We start from the raw sequence: 12,948 nt of genomic DNA, 5'->3' as shown, positions 1-12,948 counted from the left end.
TTTTTTGTTTATGTGATACCTAGGGCTTCATGCATGCTAGGCAAGCACTTTTACCACTAAGCCACATTCCCAGCCCACACACTGATTGTTTTTAAGATAGTGTCTTACTTCTTGCCCAAGCAAGGACCAAGACCCTCCTATCTTTTGCTTCCAGCCATAGCTAGAATGACAGATATACCACTATATCTAAGCTTGTTTGAGATAGTCTTTCGACCTGGACTAGTCTCAAACCATGATCCTCCCAATTTCAGCCCTCCCACCTCGCTAGGATAACAGGTGTCCAGCCCCAGGCCACTGCAGGTCAGCTTTTCAGGTGTGAAGAGTTGGGCTGCTGGGGGCAGGCTGGTATTTGGGAGGGATGGGGAGTAACCATTTACAGCCAGAGTACACACAGAAACTGACATAATGGAACCAGTGTTGCACTAGTCCTTTGTGCAGGGATGAGCACCTATTTGGCAAGGGAAATATGGAACCAGTATTCTCTGCTTTGTGGCCATAGTCTTGGTTCCCAGGCGTTTCTCCAGCCTCTGTGTCCCTACCGGGAAATGGTGCGGGTGCTTGGTGTCATGTCACCTGGGCAGGCCATGTCATCTCAAAGCCCTTCCAGAGGAGGATGGGGTAGAGATGATCATCCTGGTGCTGGGGGAGAGGCTCCTGGGAGGAGGGGTGTGTTAACTAACCAGGGGGTCTCAAGATCTCCATTAAAGAAGGGGTGTGCTTGTTGCTCAGCAGCCCACAAGCTTCATCTCTGTGACAGCAGTGATGTGTGACTGCACCCAGAAACACATGCATGTGTGCATGGTGATTGGCAGGCTGTGGGGATGAGTGTACGGTTCCTTGGAGCCTGCACAAGATTGTCTGGGTTTCCTGACTTAATGGTGAAGCTAGCTGGTGTAGCGGCGGCAGCAGCATCTCCTGGGAAGAAATTCAGATTCTTGGGACTTATCCTGGACTCACAGAATCAGAAACCCTAGAAGTGGGTCCTGGCGATTTGTGTGTTGATTCTCACGATCCAGCATCTATCAGGATGGTAGACAATGCCATTTATGTTCAGTGTTGGTGATGATGAGTTATATGATGATGGAATGGTAGCAGTTCCTGATGTGTCTTTCTACTGCCTTTGATTCTGTGATGGATACTGAGTCGACATACACTGTAGCTGCAGGTGCATTTATGGTGAAGTGACCTTCTAAAAGCCCATCCTGAATTCTAAATATTGTAAATCCCCTATGCATTGAATACCCTTGGCTTATCAGGCATCATAGCTTGGCTACATGGCATACCATGGAGTAGAGATTGTTCCCACCCCCCCACAATCATGTACCTGATTGGTAGCTATGGCTGGTTGCCACTGCTCAGAAGAGACACAAGGCAGAGAGAGACTTGACAGAGAGTCTAATAGAAAATCTTACTTGTTGCTGGCCCAGAAAAAGATCAGATGTGAGCTATGGTTTCTATTGAATGTGATTACTTTTGCATTAATATTGGGAAAAATTCTAAGTCAGGCAATTATTCATAGGATCTGCCTGCATATAAAATGCTTGTGCTAAAATAAGAGCATCACTGTCCTTTTAATTTAAGAAACCCAGCACCAGTGGCTCATGCCTGTAATCCTAGCAACTCAGGAGGCTGAGATCCAATGATCGTGATTTAAAGCCAGACTCTTTTCTCCAACTAACCACAAGAGAGCCAGAAATGGAGATGTGGATCAAGTGGTAGATCACTAGCCTTCAGCAAAAAAGCTTAGGGACAGTGCCCAGGCACTGAGTTTAAGCCCTAGTACTGGCACCAAAAAAAAAAAAAAAAAAGGAAAGTTAGATCAAATAACTGTCAGGTAATTATTTCTCTATTCAGAAGCTTTTCCTGAGCTTGTTCATTGGTTTCTTTTAGGTTTGTCAAATGTGTTTCTTTCACAGATATTTCAGCTTTTTTTTCTCTTGACTTCTTATTTTTGGTCATTGCTGTATTTCATGATACTGGTTTAGGGGTTACCCTTTTGGGAATGCTGCTTTAGCTTTCCCCAGGAATTCTTGGCATGGACAAATGCACAAAGCCAGTTCTTTCCCAGTACCACGTTCAGAGATACCAGCCTGGAAAGCATTGTCAAGTATGGGATGGGCCTTTTTCATCAGTGATATATAAATGAAGCTGAATGTGGTAGCAAACCTATAATCATAGCTACATGGGTGGTGAAGATAGGAGATTGTAACCTGATGTCAGCCCTGGGGTAAAACCCAACATGAGAAATAAGCAAAAAATGACATGGCTCAAATGGCAAAGCACCTATGTTCAAACTCTATACTGCCAAAACAATTTTAAAAGTATTTTTAAAAAGTGTGGCTGGTATCCAGTTAAGCAGAAACAGATTTTCTTAATTTTCTTGAAAGTGTTGACAAGTGAATGGATAGATTCTTTTGGGTGGCATTCTACTACATGGTTTTCATTATTTTTTTTGAGTGTGCAGAACTTTATTCAAAAAAATGAAGTATCTCAGTTGAAGACTTCTGTGGCTCTGTGTGACTCCGTCATATGTTCACTAATCTCTCTCCGTGGCTTTAAATCAGTGAGTTTTTTTTATTGTGAGAATACTGTACAGAGGGGTTACAATTACATGGGCAAGATAATGAGTACATTTCTTATCAAGCATTGTAGCCTCCTCCTTTGTTTCCCCTTCCCATCCCTTCCCATCCTCCTCGCCCCCCCCTCCACCAAAGTTGTAAAGTTCTTTTTCGACATAATGACTTGTACATTTCATTGTTGCAATGAGTCCACCTGTATCCCTATTTAAAACGATTTGTTTTTTCCCTTCCCCTCCACAAATTATACCAATATCAAATACAGTGAAAGCAGGGGTTATACCGTGGGGGAGGAGCATACAAAGCAACAAAGAAATAATCTTGTAAATGTGTTAGAAACAATCACCTGAAAGAAAAAAACATTTGAATACGTATCTTAGGGTTCATTTCCCTAACCTCACCTTATCTGACCTTTTCTGCTTGACTCAGACATATACTAGTTATTGCAAATAAGGGAAACCATGGAACCTGTTTCTTTGGGCCTGGCTTACTTTACTTAATATAATTTTTTCCAAGTCTTTCCATTTCCTAACAAATGGGACAATGTCATTCTTTCTGAGGTAGACATAGAATTCCATTGTGTATATATACCACATTTTCTTGATCCATTCATCTACTGAGGGGCATCTGGGTTGGTTCCATATCTTAGCTATGGTAAATAATGCTACAATAAACATAGTCGTGCTGGTAGCTTTAGTGTGGTCTTGTTTGTGAACATTTGGGTAAATGCCCAAAAGTGGGATTGCTGGGTCATAGGAGAGCTCTATGTGGAATCTTTTGAGGAACCTCCATACTGCTTTCCAAAGTGGTTGAACAAGTTTACACTCCCACCAACAATGCAGTAAGGTTCCCTTCTGTCCGCATCCCCTCCAGCATCTGTTGTTATTAGAGTTCTTGATTATAGCCATTCTAATAGCTAAGGAGGTTGAGCATTTCTTCATGTGTCTATTATTTTTTAATAGAATCTCATTTTTCGAGGTTGGCCTGGACCATGTTCCTCCTAGTTAGGCTTCATGTATAGCTGGGATGATAGGCATTCCCCACTGTGTGCCTGGTGGATTGGAGGGTTTTGTTGTTGTTTTGCCAGTCCGGGGCTTGAACTCAGGATCTGGACCCTATCCCTATGTGCCACTATGTGCTCACGGATAGCACTTTACCACTTGAGTCACAGTGCCATTTCTGGCTTTTTCTGAGTAGATTATTGGAGGTAAGAATCTAACGGACTTTCCTGCCCCGGCTGGCTTTGAACCATGATCCTCAGATATCAGCCTCCTGAGTAGCTAGGATTACAGGCATGAGCCACCAGCACCTGGCAGACCAGCATTTCTTAAAGTTATCCAGAAAGCTAACTGGGCTGTGCTTCCCAGATTATGCAGGCCATTTCCTCACAATCTGTAGATATGGATGGGGAAATGGGTGTGAGTATGGATACAGGCACCCTGTAGGTGATGCGTCTCAGGAGAATCCTGGTGAGCACAGATACAAATACTGTGATGCTGCCAGAGACAGATGGTTCATGCCTATAATCCTACCTACTCAGGAGGCTGATATCTGAGGATCTAGGTTTGAAGCTAACCCAGTCAGGAAAAGTCTGTGAGACTCTTATCTCTGATTAACCAGCAAAAAGCCAGAAGTAGAGCTGTGGCTCACATGCTAGAGCACTGGCCTTGAGCACAAAAGCTCAAGGACAGCATCTAAGTCCTGAGTTCAAGCCCCAGGACAAGCACACAAAAAAGAAAAATCCTTTCTCTTGTCTCCAGAAATACTCTCTAGGGCTTTAGAGTTGTTAGGAAGTTGATAGAGGAAAGTGACTTCGCAGGGTCTCTTCCCTGAGGATGTCATTTCCCTTCCCCAGTATTGGAGATCAAATAGATCAAAGTGCTACAGCCAGGCCTGGGGCCGTGGACCTGGAATCTGAAAGCTAAAGCAGGATCACATATTTGAGGCCAGCTTGGGCTATGTAAAACTCTGTCTCAAGAAACTAAAAACAGAATTGGTCTGATGTGTCTTGAAGTGCCACATGGATGGTCAGAGTGACAGAACTCAGGACTGATGGGCTGTCAGGCCATCACTAGACCTTTGTGGAAGGTTCTGGAAGGAGTAAAAATAACTTAAGGTGATGGGGGATTCGCCACAGAATAATCTAAGGTCCTAATCTCTGGAAGTGCTTTACTTGAAAAAAGAATCCATGTGTGTGTGTGTGTGTGAGAGAGAGAGAGAGAGAGAGAGAGAGAGAGAGAGAGAGAGAGAGAGAGAGAGAGAGAGATCAGGGATCTTGAGATGGGAGATTATCCTAGGTTATCTGGGCGGGGCTTATAGTCACCCATATCTTTGTAAGAGGGAGGTGGAGGAGAGGACTGTGTGAAGCTATCAGTAGAGTTAAAAATGCTGCCGTTTAAGATTGGAGAAGTGTGGCCACAAGCCAGGGAATGGCAGCAGCCACCTGCAGCTTGAAGAAAAACTGGAAGCAAGCAGTGGATTCTCCCCTGATCATGCAGAAGGAACATAAACCTGTTGAAAACTTTGATTCAGGCCCAGTAATTCTTATTTCAGATTTGGAGTAAAGTTTTACTGTGGTTAGCACCCTGGACATGACAGTCATGTGTCACAGCAGCCTTAGGAAGCTGATGCATCAGGGATGGCCGTCTCTGCAAGGTTGCTCTGTGGGACACACTGCAAGTGTTTGTGTAGGGTACTGGGTTGAGGCAGGAACTTGGGCTTCTTGTATCAGGTCGAGGGGAGCTTGGATGGGTTTCATCACAGAGTTAGGCATCAGGACAGGACACTTTTGATCCAGCTTTCATCTGTTCAGCTTCATGGAACTATCTGAAAAATAAACTAAACAATCTAAAAAGCAAGCAGGGTGTGGGGGGGAGCCTAGGAAAGTGGCTCAGTGGTAGAGTACTTGCCTTGAATACATAAGGTCCTGGGTTCAATTCCTCAGCACCACATAAGCAGAAAAGGCCAGAAGTGGCATTGTGGCTCAAGTGGTAGAATACTAGCCATGAGCTGAAGAGCTGAGGTACAGTGCCCAGGCCTAGAGTACAGACCCCATGACTGACTAAATAAATAAATAAAAGCAAAGGGGCTAGGGGCATGGCTCAAGTGGTAGAGCATTTGCCTAGCAAGCATGAGATCCTAAGTTCAAGCCTCAGTACTAAAAAAATAAGTGAAATTTTTAAAAATGCAGAGAAGAGTATTCATCCTTCTGTTCTTCTGTCTGTTGATGCTGACTCAGAGTCTCATGTCCCTATGACCACCATGGTTAATGATATGTGGTGGGTGGGATGAGGGAGAGGGAGAAGGGGTCAAGTTGCCAGAAAGAGGTTGTAAACAGCTGGGTGTGTTGGTGTTGGTATAGGAAAGACCCAGGGCAGTAGGGAGCTAGCTGGCTGAGGAGGTCTGTATTTTGTCGAATGTAGACCTCGGTCTAGTTGGACCATTTGTGTGGAACACTGGAGTGATGCACATGACTGGAACCTGGGGTTATCAACTCGGGTTGATTTCAATGGACTGTAGAATGGACTTAATGCATTGGTCCCCAAATCTTGTCACCTTTGAAGTGTCCTCCTCGGGGCCACCTTAGAAAGGCTGTTAGGAGGTGCTCAGGCTCCCTCCACTTTCAAATCAGTGGCCTCTTTGAGGCAAGGTTCTCAAACAGCCTCTTGAGCTTTGGGGTAAAAGAGGGTGTTTACATTTGCCATGTACTTCTAATCATATGGCACCTTAGATCTGAGAAAGCTCAAGAGTAAGTTTAACAATGCCAAGGTTTCTGGTCTCATTTTTCTACCTTTTTCCCTTCTAATGATAAATGGACATTTCCTCACAGTCACACAGACCTAGTGACTGGACTGTGAGAGAGGCTAATGCACACATAAAGACCTGTGAGTGTTCTTACAGCTTTCCTCCTGTTATCCAAAAGGTGGAAGAATCTGCAATCTCCTCTAAGTGATGTATACCATGCAGTGTCCATGCAGACTGCAGCATTACTCAGTGTGGAAAGGAATTGGGCCTCGTACTGGTACAGCATGGACAAACTGGAAGTGAAAGAAAACAGTGTTGGACACCCATGGCTCACACTTGTAATCCTAGCCCCTCAGGAGGCTGAGAACTGAGGATCATGGTTTGAAGCCAGCCCAGGAAGAAAAGTCTGTGAGACTTTTCAATTAACTAGTAAAAAGCTGGGAGTGGATCTGTGACTCAAGTGGTAGAATGCTAGCCTTTAACAAAAAAGCTCAGGGACCCTCAGGCCCTGAGTTCAGGACACACACACACACACACACACACACACACACACACACACACACACACACACACACACACACACACACACACACACACACACACACACACACACACACACACACACACACACACACACACACACACACACACACACACACACACACACACACACACACACAACCAGTCTCAGGAGATCACATAGCAAATGGATTTCACTTTAAGTGTTCAGATTAGGCAAATCTGTTGAGGTGGAAAGTGGATTAATGGCCACAAAGAGGACAGAGAGTGGAGGAGAGTGGCTACTAATACATATAAGGAGGTACAGGATGTTCAGGGGCCTGAGGAAAATGCCTGAACCTTAGATTATGGTGACTGTTGCTCTGTGCCACTTAATTTTCAAGTTTTAAGTAGATGAACTTCAAGATAATTTCACTTGTATACCAATAAGCTGTAAAGGTGGTTCATGGTAATTTAGCCAACATAACTAAGGAAATAAAGAATAACTTGGTAGCTCACTGCTTACCTGAGAGGCTGAAATCTGAGGATCCCAGTTTGAAACCAGTCCAGGTAGAAAAGTCTATGAGACTCTTAGCTCCAGTTTATCTACTAAGAGCCAAATGTGGAGCTGTGGTAAAAGTGCTAGAGTGCCAGACTTGAGTGGAAGAATCAAGTGAGAGTGCGAGGCCCTGAGTTCAAGTACACACACAAACATGAACCTTTCCTGCTGGGAAGATGGTGATAGGAGTCTTAGTGTAGATCCTGCCAGAGTGTATTCTGCCTATACTTGCACAGTTTTTACAAAAATGGGATGATAGTGATTCATACTGTTGAAAAGTTTTATATTTAACAACATATCCTGAAAATATTCCATCATTACTAGGCTTTTACTTTTTTCTTTACAGTGTTGCCCATGACCCGTGCTGAGCAAGCACTCGGCCACTGAGCGACACCCCTCGCTCAAAGACCCTTTCTTGAAGGAACAATTAACTTCCTATTTTAGGGCAGCTTTAAGTTTGCAGCAACATTAGACTGAAGCAAGTGAGAATTCCTGGGTGTGTCTATCCTCCCAACTCCCAAAAGCTCCCCTAGAGTGGAACATTTGTGAAAACCGAGGAAACTACATCTCAAATCCCTCACAGCCCCTAGTTTCCATTGGATTTCACTCTTGGTGTTGCATTGTCTGTGAGTTTTGACAAATACGTGGTGACATGTATCAAATCTTATAGTATCATATAGAGCTTGTGCACTGGCCTAAACCCCTTCTCCTACCCTGGAACCCTGGAAATTACTGATCTTTTTGTCATCTCCATTATTCTGTCTTTTCCAGAATGTTATATAGCTAAAGTCAGATAGGATGTAGCCTTTTCAGATTGGCTTCCTCACCAGGTAATATAGACTTGGGAGTTCTCCCATGTCAAGGAGTGGCATGACTCATGTTTTTCCTGTGTTTTATCCATCTATTCATCAACTGAAAGACATCTCTATTCCTTTCGTGGATAAAGCTGATAGAAACACCCCTGTTCAGGTTTGGGGGTGGACAGATGTTTCAGCTCTTTGATGTAAATGCAAAGGAATGTAACTTCTGCATTGTATGGTATGTTTAATTTTGTAAGAAATTGCCAAACTGTCTTCCAAAGTGGCTGTGACATTTTGCATTCCCACCACCAATGGATGAGAGTTCCTGTTACCCCACACTTCACCAGCATTTAGTGTTGTCAGTGTTTGGGATTCTGACCATTGTCATAGTTGTATAGTGGTATCTTCTTGACTTTCATTTTCCTTAGTGACATGATAAATGTGTGTGTGTGTGTGTGTGTGTGTGTGTGTGTGTGTGTGTGTGTGTGTGTGTGTTTGAGAGAGAGAGAGAGAGAAAAGAGAGAGAGAGAGAAAGATTGTACTGTGGCTTAAACTCAGGGCCTGGATGCTATCCCTTAGTGACATTCTACCACTTGAGTCAGACCTCTACTTCCAGCTTTTTGGTGGTTAGAGAAAAATCTCACACACTTTTCTGCCTGCCTGGCTTTGAACCATAATCCTCAGATCTTAGACTCCTGAGTAGCTAGGATTACAGGCATGAGCCACCAATGCCCAGAAATAAACATCATATTTCATATACTTACTTGCCATATCTTTATTGGTGTCTATCTAGAGCTTATGCTGATTTTTAATTGTTTTCTTTCTTACTGTTGAGTTTTAAGAGTTCTTTATGTATTCTGGGTACAAGTCCTTTTTCTGATATGTCTTCTGTGTCCGTTCCAAGGCTTGAACTCCAAGCCTCACATTCATCTGGCTTGCTTGCTTGTGGCTGGCATTATACCACTTGAGCTACACCTCTAGTCCAGCTTCTTTGCTCATTATTTGGTGATGGAGTCTCACAAACTTTTCTGCCTTGGCTGACTTTGATCCTGATCCTCCAGATCTCAGCTTCCTGTGTAGCTAGGGTTATAAGCCTGGAACAAATACTTTCTTAGTCCATGGCTTGTCTTCTCATTCCTTTGAGGTCTTTACTTTGGAATTTTATCCCATTCAAACAAGTTGTATCTTTGATTTCACCTTGAAAAATTCTTGATATCAAAAGGAGGTTTAGGTAAGAAAGTGAGTAGCAGAATTTGCACAAAGGCATCATTTTATTTAAAATCTATCTGTGCCACAGGATTCTGCAGAGTCAACTTCTGATATAAACACTAAGTCACTTTCAAAGAAGCAAGATGACTTGTTTCTATTAAGTATTAGTTGGGTATTGTATTTTCTAGTCTGTATCAGTTTTTATTGGGTAACAAATCATCTCAAGCATGACAGCTTCTGGTAATCATTTATTTAGCTAACGATTCTTCATCTCGGCAATTCTACTGTAGGGCACTTGGTGGATCATTGCTAAGTCACTAATGGCTTAGTGACTTAGAGTGACCTCACTTGTGTATCTGGCACTTGGCTAGCTTTTAGCAAGGGCAACAGATTTTTGCATATCTTAACATCTAGTAGGCTAGTATGGGATCCTATATAGGATGACCCTCACAGAGTGTCCTTGATTGCTGCCCATTGGCAGGCCCCAAGTGTGGCCTTATTTCATGCCTCTGTTTGTATTGCATGTGTTAATGTCCCATTGACTAAATAAAGCCACAAAACCAAACTCAGGGTTCAGTGGGAAAACACATACTATCTCTCAATAGGCAAGCCGTGACACACCCCAGTGGTTCCAAAGCTGAGAAGGGACAAATCAATATGTATGGCCAGTTAAATAATAGCCCAGTCTTGACTAAAGGCCAGTGGCCTTGGTGCTTGGTGACTAGCATATGGCTCTGTGTATTTAATTTTTATACATAAATATATTTCTAACTTGCACATAAAGAATGCTCAGAAAAGTGATAGCGCCACTTCTTGGCAGATTAGCTCACATTTTCAATAGCAAATTTGTGTCTTGTTATTGCTAGATGAGATTATAGCAGTTAATACATTGAGAATAGATACGCTGTGATAGATCTATATACTGACTCACTCAAAAACTAATTGTGGGAACAAGGCAACTCCCTGTCTTTTTGGAGCTGGCATGCCAAGCAGTGGCCAGTGTGCTGGCATGATGAGGTAAAATAGAGGGTTCCAGAAGGATTTTTGAGAGTTGGGCAATATCTTTGAGATCATTTTAGTTTCTTGATTTGGGTGTTTTTCTTTTACTAGCTTGTCCTCCGGTGGGTTACAGTCCAGATGCCGATGCTAACTCACTCAACAGCTTGTTTTATGTAGGCTCGGAGGGAGAATGAGAGGAGACTACAGGGCAGTCAAGGGCCTGCCAACATGTCCTGAAAGCTGGAAATGGACATTCTGGGCACCTCAGAAGCCTTATTAGTTGTGCATGCACTTACCAGGAGCTGAGTTCTTGGAGGACGTGCTGGGGGGATTAGCACAGTGTGATTTCATTTGAGGAAAGGAGAACCAGTAGGAGCAGAGTGTTGTTAGAATGGCGTAACCATAGCAACAAGATGCTGACAGTGAGGGTTCCACAAAGAGAATATTGACTGGCTGTGATTGCCCCAACCCTGATTGGAAGGATGACACTTCACATTTACCAAGCAGAGCGAGTCAGAGGGAGAAAAATCATAGGTGCTATGTATGGTGGGTCCCTTGCTAGATTGGCAAGCAGACTAATGCTTTCATTTCCATCCCTCCCTTTCTTAAGGTTTTGAACCAACCTTTATTCAGAGACATTTCCTGGGTCACTCTCACGCCTCTACTGCCAATAGGTAAAGGTGGCGATTGTGACTTCAAAGTCGTAGAATTTTTATAGACTAACCTACCCTTTCCACTCCAAAGTATCTTTTCAATGTACACTGTGGAAAAGCTCTTTTGAGCCAATCCTATTTTCTGGCTAACAGATTAAAGTGAAAAATGAGAAAGAAAGGTTAGAAATATGATCCCCTCACCTCCCCCCCCCCTCAATTCTCTAGAGAGAGAATAATAAAGTGATAAATCATATTTACTCCCAGAAAGTCTGTCCTCTCCCTCAAAGGAAGTAAGAAGGAATTGGTAAGTCCCTAGATGGGGAAAATGTTTCTTGTTATCAAACAAAGCTGGTTCTACATCTGCAGAAAGTACTTGCTGGCCCACTGAACTGGCTTGTGCACTTGATATCTGCAGCTGGAGTCTAGGAGCATCTCACTATTGAAGCATGCGGTCCTGCTGTGAGTGGCCGACAGCACGTAGGGGTCTGGAGTTGATAACTGCATGCAGAACTATAGTGCCTGTCCATTCTAATGGTCAGAGTCCGCCCCAGCCATCATGCCCTTGATCTTCAACCATCCAGCCTCATTACTTTCCCGGGATCAGAGAACCAACCCCTCCTGGTTCTCATTCTGCCTAAGTGTGCACTTAGATAGCACATAAGGATATATCCTGTCCCTCCAGCCCAGTGCCTGTTCCCCTGCCCACCTCCCTCAGTGTAGGACTTCAGAAAACCATACATAACAGGGCCAACTTACCAGTGTGCCCAGAATCCGTGGCACTGTTATCTTGAACATGCAGATTTGCTTTCCCTGCCAGGCTGGCGAGCTCCTATAGGAGATCCAGGCAAGGCGGGTAGCTGAGGTTCTTTTCCCTGACTATGGCCTTTTATCTCTCCTTCCCAGGGTATGCTGGTGGCTCTCCTGGCCTCACACCAGTTACCATAAATTAGACGTCAGGACTCCAGAGATAATGCGAGTTCACAGTGCATCTGGCACAGAGGAAAGAAGGGCTAGGTGTCTCAGCCTCCAGGATAGTGGAGAATTAGCAATACTGAAACTCCCCGCTAGCAGCTATTAGTTTATTTCTCTCTAGTCAAACCAGGAATTTTTTTTTTTTTACTGATTGTCCTACTAGAGATATGCTTGGATATTAGCACTTTCTCGAATAATGGATATGTAACCAGGTAGCTTTTGCCATGTAATAGAGTATGCCAAAGGTCAATAATGCTTCCCTTTTGCTCCTGGGCTTTAGGTCAGCTGGAGGATTCTTGCTGCTAGAGTCAGGCTTCACTTTCGGCTGCAATTGAAGCCAGGTTTTTTAGACCCCCCCCCCCCCCCAGGCCCAAAGCCAGAAGTGCTGAGTTAGGTTCAGTCATTTGCTCTTATATACCAAATAACGAAACATGGTGAAGGGCAGAGAATGAAGACTTACTACATGACAGCCATGGGAAGACAGCACTTCAGTGTATCTTCGGCCATCCTCAGAGGCACAGACATTGGCTTTAGATAACAGAGGGAGAAAAAAATGGGAGCAGAGGATGAGAAAGACGTGCAGAGTTAAAATAGTCCCAGGTTGCAGGTATGGACTGGTTGACCATTAGCTCAGTCTTTGTCCTAGGAGGAATTCCAGATAATTTGTTATCACTTTATTTCTGGAACAGGAACAAGGTGATCTCCTGAATTTTTGGCTGCTTGCTTTTAAGATGATAAGAAGATATTGCTTAGCCAGGTACTGGTGTTCATGCCTATAATCCTAGCTACTCAGGAGACTGAGCAATCTGAGGATAGTGGTTCAAATCCAGCCTGAGCAGAAAAGTCTGTTTGATGAGACTTTTATTTCCAATTAACCACCAGAAAACTGGAAGTGGCACCGTGGCTCAAAGTGGTAGAGTACTAGCCTTGAGCAAAAG

General features: G+C 43.7%; 1 protein-coding gene across 5 annotated transcripts in view; it reads left to right on the top strand.

The window, feature by feature from the left end:
* The window catches only part of Rftn1 (raftlin, lipid raft linker 1), a 220,220-nt gene that overhangs the window by 185,585 nt on the left and 21,687 nt on the right, over positions 1-12,948 (top strand). The window lies entirely within an intron of this gene.

This window comes from Dipodomys spectabilis, unplaced genomic scaffold (assembly GCF_019054845.1).
Source record: "Dipodomys spectabilis isolate Male_0828 unplaced genomic scaffold, ASM1905484v1 ptg000054l, whole genome shotgun sequence".
Taxonomy (NCBI): domain Eukaryota; kingdom Metazoa; phylum Chordata; class Mammalia; order Rodentia; family Heteromyidae; genus Dipodomys; species Dipodomys spectabilis.
The sequence above is the reverse complement of the archived record's forward strand: the minus strand, read 5'-3'. Positions and strand labels throughout refer to the sequence as shown.